Source organism: Pseudochaenichthys georgianus, chromosome 10 (genome assembly GCF_902827115.2).
Source record: "Pseudochaenichthys georgianus chromosome 10, fPseGeo1.2, whole genome shotgun sequence".
Taxonomy (NCBI): Eukaryota; Metazoa; Chordata; class Actinopteri; order Perciformes; family Channichthyidae; genus Pseudochaenichthys; species Pseudochaenichthys georgianus.
Window position 1 is genome coordinate 26,977,648 of NC_047512.1, and position 6,000 is coordinate 26,983,647.

The window sequence follows — 6,000 nt, forward strand, 5'->3', positions numbered from 1 at the left end:
TTGTTTTGTGTGTGTGTGTGTGTGTGTGTGTGTGTGTGGGGGGGGGGGGGGCATTTGTTTATGATAGTATCGTTCGTTCCGGTGCACTCCGGCAGGACTACATCGAGATTAAGATTAAACAAATTTCTTTCACTTGGGAATACACTTAACTATGGAGAACCAGATTTGTGTAAAGTACTGTTCGTGGTCATTTGAAAACAAATGCCGGTGGTAGGGGTGTAACGGTTCACAGAAGTCACGGTTCGGTTCGTACCTCGGTTTGGGGGTCACGGTTCGGTACAATTCGGGACAACAAGAAAAAGCAAAAAAAAGTCCCAAATGCATAATTCCAGGTTTGTTGTTATTTATTTTTGAACAGTAGTGCAAGTTTCAGTTTAAAAATAAGGAACTCTGACATTTTGAATAATTAACTGTAATAAACAGTTAAAAACAAACCATACACAGTACACTCAGGTGGCCATATTATCTATAATGGCTGATGTCAAACAAAAAGGTTTCATCAAGCTGTAAAACTAAAAAGAATGTCTTGAAAATATATCATAAATAATAAGAAAGTGTTTCAAGAGCGCAAAGTCGTTGAAAAACATATGCCAAAAGCTTCCGTTATTTATTTTTGGTCTCTCGGCTCTCATGTCTCTTGGCTTCTTAAAAACAGCGGGGATCAGCTGTTGAACTGCTGTTGTCTTTTGCCGGCTGCGGTGATTGGCAAATCTGGGTGATGCCTTCGGATATAATTTATCATGTTTGGCGTGTGTTTCCATTAGCATACCGCACCGCTATCGAACAACGCCGACACACCGTCCTCTTCCGATCCACCACTCGCACACCTCATCGTTATTGTAGTCCACAGGGAACCCGAAATGTTCCCACACAGCTGATTGAAAAGAAACAGGTGGGTTCTAGCTCCTGTGTGTTATCTGAAATCGCCATACTAACTTTTCTTGTTCTTGTATTTAGTTTGTTTTGTTGTTGTTTCTTCTTGTTCTTCATTTGTTGTTTAAGGGCGGCTGGCAAACAGCTTTTAGGCGCAATACCGCCCCCTGGATTATAAATAGTGTTGTGGATACTGCCCTGAATGACAGACGTTTTTCCCACTCGTAAAAATAAAAGGCGTATTCGTCGTGTGACTGCATGTGCCGAACCGTGACGTCCGAACCGTAACGGTACGGGACGAATACGGATATCGTTACACCCCTAGCCGGTGGTGTCGGACACACACGAACACGCACACAGAGCGGAGCTGAGCACACACACACACACACACACACACACACACACACACACACGCACACACACAATGGCAGATGCAAGTATCAGCGAGAGCAGCAGCGCATTTACAACTTGGAGATATAACCACTATTTTCAATTTGTGGGGATAAAGGACGCACCAAATATTACGGTCAAATGTAAACTGTGTGCAGGACAGAAAGCATTGTCCACTTGATTGTTGAGGCTATAATAAAGATGCCTGTCAAAATGTCCAAAAATATATTTTGTGTTTTATTGTTCCACTACATTTCATAATGATAATTGCTACAACGATGGGGAGTTGTCTTTTCTCTTACTGTGCCACAGAACAACACAAAAACTTGTATTTTTATTGTTGTTATTTTTAAAGTAAAGTAAAGTAACTTGTTACTAGTTCCTTTATAATTTAGTAACTAATAAAGTAACTTGAGAGCAGTAACTATAGCTATTACTAGTTACTTTTTTAAAAGTAACTTGCCCAACACTGGTTATAACTCATAAAAAACGAAAGGGAGGAAAAATGATATAGCCTACAGTACTATAAATTAATTATGTGATTTTGATTCAGGGTTGTGTTTTTCTTTTGCTGTAAGTAGCCAATAGAGCTCAACAGGCTAATTAAAGCAGGTCAGCTATTGTCCTGAAGCAGAAATAATAGCTCAAAGTGGCTGAGTTAAAAAAATTATATTATGGTCCACTTTGAACATCAGTTGGGAGAGAGCATCATAAGGAATGAATAAACAGTTACAGTCAGGGGAAAGCTCACTCACCTGTGGTCAGATCCCAGCAGAGCTCTCAAAGTTGAGTTGGATCAAACTCTGACTAACTCTCCTCGCAAGCTGAATTCTAATGATGGCAGAAATGCCATCTTTGGTGAGAAGCTTAGGTTACACAGTAGCTTCACTCAATAGATTCAGATCAGATCTATTGTCAACCACGACAGTCCGCTGCAGAGAGTGACAGAGTGAAAGATGTGAGAGATGACAGAAAGTGATACTCTCTGTCTACAGACCGTATCTCTCACTGTTCCCTGGTCTACAGAGCTTTGCCCTGTTTCCATCACCTCACCAATGAGCATATACACACCTGCATTAGAATTAACATTTTTCCGAACATGTCCTGTTTTCTTTTGTTTAAATGTTTTTGTGCTACGACTGATGTTTTTAATGTTAAAGATAGCTTTGTGTGCCATACATGTTGGTTTTTCCAACTGAACATACCGTAAAGACTGCCAAAATGCATGTTATTTTATTTTGGACACAATTGTTATGTACGGAGCCCTGGAGGGTTCATTGAGAGAAAAATAAATAAAACGTGGCCACGTTTTACTTTCTTGTTCGCACGAGTTAATAAAGCGTGCGCACGAGTTAATAAAGTGTGGCCTCGTTTTATTTAAATTGAGGGATTCTTGTCCGTGACCCACAGCTGTTTTATAGAAGGAAAACCTCCTTCACTTTATGAAATCTTTGCAGCACCACACTGTTAAAAAGGATATTGGTTTTTAGTCAGATGGGCAAATGTTATCATGCTGAGTGAACCCACTGCCCATTACAACTCATTAAGACGAGTTACAAAAACTTCAACTTTTTGTAAATTTGTAAACTCAGAATAATCCGTTGCATTAAATTGATAACATGAGTCAGCCTCGGCATTGTATGTAACACGCATGCGCCCGCAATATGACGTCACACGCAGTGTCCCAAGCATGGATGTATAATAAGGCCCAATCCCAAACCACTCCCTCGACCCTACCCCTCCGTGATGGAGTGAACTCCGTCTGTAGCCACACTCGCAGCTCAACGAGGCTCCCTCCTGTCAGATGGAGGGAGGAAATACAGCAGCAAGCTTTGGGACGGCCTCCCCTCTCTCCGGCAGAAACAGGAAATGCCGTAACTGTATGTAACAACGGTTTCAAATCAGCATCTCTTAGACAACAAGTTTAAATTAATAACTCAAATAAAACTCCAAACATCTTTCATTGTGTTTCAAAGCTCTTTTAGTTTTAAACCTGATGTTTATAAGCTTCTTAGTTTTTGCAACGGTCTGTAAATATACACAACTTTATAATAAAATGCACACATTTACCTTTTTCTAGACTAAACACAGGTTTGATCCCAAGTTAAAAACATATGAGGTTATCATGAGGTTGTTAACATCGCAGTTTATCAGTGGATGTTTGCTGGAACTACTTGTAAACAGCGTGTTTCCTGACGGACACACACAGCATGACTCCGGTCAGGTAGAGACCGGGGCTGCAGTCGAATAGTCCAAAGATCAGCTCCTAAGTTCTAACCCTATCGTCTATTCCTTGACCTCTGAGTGAAACGTCACAGGGTTAAGGGATAGTGGACAGGAGAATTCAAAAGGACTTAGGAGAAGAGACTGCGGTACTTTAGAGAATCCGAATGCACTTTCACTATCCGACGTGTTTATGATGCGCCAGCGGACGTCATGAATGTGCGTCTGCTGCTGTGGGGAAACTATGGAAACTACAGTTTTCTATACAGCGGACTACAACATGGATGTTTAATAAGAACGAGGGACTCATCTAGAGACTCTGCACCGTGCTCTGATGCTGCTGCTTTGCTTTATGAACGTGGACAACAGAGAAACATATTCTTCATGACCAAAGTTGGAATTGAAATAAAAAAGGAAAGTGAAACTTATGCTCGTCACCCTCTCCCTCCGGTCCACATTAATACCAATGATCCCAATACGTATGATTGTATGAACTAAAGATCTTAAAATCAATACAGATGTATTTATTATAAACGTTAGTCCTTAACATCTATCACTGTGTATAACACCATTCAAACATCTTTTAAAAGTTGAACAAACTCCACACAGCTCAGTAAAGACTGAAATGTTGACTTTATTTGATAATTTCAGTAAAAACTAACGTTCATATTTCTCTCTTTGATTATAATACTGATGAACGTTCAAAACAAAGCACTTTGGCAACTTACCACCTATGTTTTAAAATGCTTAATAAGCACCGTAACTTTCATGATATCATTTCTCGGTCATAATCGGTTGTTTCCGTGAACGGCCGACTGTTGAGTGACGGCAAATGCTGCGGCTGCAAGGCATTGTGGGGCAGCATTTTCGCTTCTCCTGTCGGTTAGGGAGGTCCAGTGGTTCCTAAGCTAAAGGAGGTTATAAAGGAAGTTTGAAACCTCCTTTCCTATCATTCTCATCATTCTAGAGAATTCGAACGGCACTTATCATGGCTGCCACTGAGGGACTTCCGGGTCATTTCACTCCTTTAGGAAGGTTCCTAAGCTAAATGGACTATTCGACTTCAGCCCGGCATAGATATATATAGAGAGGCGAAGTCCCTCCCTTTCCGGGAGCCTCAATGGGACCCCGGAAGCGGAAAATTATACATTGAGAGAAAAGTTATCTTTTGATCCCGTTTGAATTGTGCCACGAATGACACATATGATGTTTGTCAATTTAAAAGAATATTTTGCAAGTCAAAAAAATTAAAATGTGTCGTAATTTGTGTGTGAAACCGCTCAGTGAACTACAGGTCTCTGGTCTCGCACAATACGCGTCACCATCACAAAGACGGCCGTCACGTTAGCAACTTTCACCTGTTTCTTTCAGAATGAGGCGAAAAGTATAAAATGAGGTGAAAATCACTACATGTCTGGGCATGTTGAGAGCTGTACATAGACGAAAGGGGAGTTAGTCGGTTCTGTAAGAGCCAGCATGCGGGACCGGCTTTACAAGGTTTCGGTGAGTAATATGAGTGCAATGTGTAACGTTAATGTCAGCTAGCTAACATTAGCTAACAAGGTACACTAACGTGTTTTGTTTTAGTAACTAGTTTTCTCCTTAAGAACTTCGTGGTCTCTGTGTATGCTGTGGATAACATTAGTGTTCACAAGAACAAGGTACACTCCCGTGTTTTGTTTTAGTTGCTCTTCAGATGGCCAGTTTTATATCGACAATACAGTATAGTCTATAGTATACTGTATGTGTGATCTCCTTTTACATCTCGTTGTGTCATTTGAGTTTATTTGCTGTGTGTAGATTCAAGGATTTTGGTGACATGAACATGACCATCGCGGAGGCAGTCCAGTTACCATCCTTCTGTCTCCGTGAGGAGGGTGGGTCATATATTCTCAAGGAGAATCACCCATACTGGCACCAGGTCCAAGGGCAGCTGCACATCACAGACCGGAGTCTCTGCTACTTTGTTGTGTGGACCACGAAGGAGGCGATCATTATCCTCATCCCCAAAGACCCTGCATGGCATGGAAATCTCCTCCTCCTGGAAAAATTCTACACCCAGCATATGCTCCCTGTGTTGGCCAGTAGAGAGGAGGACATTTAAATAAACATACTCTTAACACCCTCAGACTCTGCGTTGTGTTCCGTATGTGTGATGGGGTGTTATGCAGAGGGGAGGAAAACAGGACACAGCAGATTGGGATTGTGGTGGAGATGCTGAGCAGTTATTTAATTGTTGCATGTAATTATTATACTGCGTGCTTCTTAGTTATTCCATATTTTTCTGTAACATGGATCTGTATGTAACTCTATATTTAATTGTTATCTACCACACTTCCTTCTACATCATACACCATCATTATACATGATGGTGTATATAGGATATATATATTTGTATACATATCTGTAAATTGTATAATTTTATTTAAACGTCTTTTTGATCTCTCTGTCTATAAACACAAACTGAGTAAGATTGACAATAAAGTTGACTTTGAAAAATATATATATTCTTTA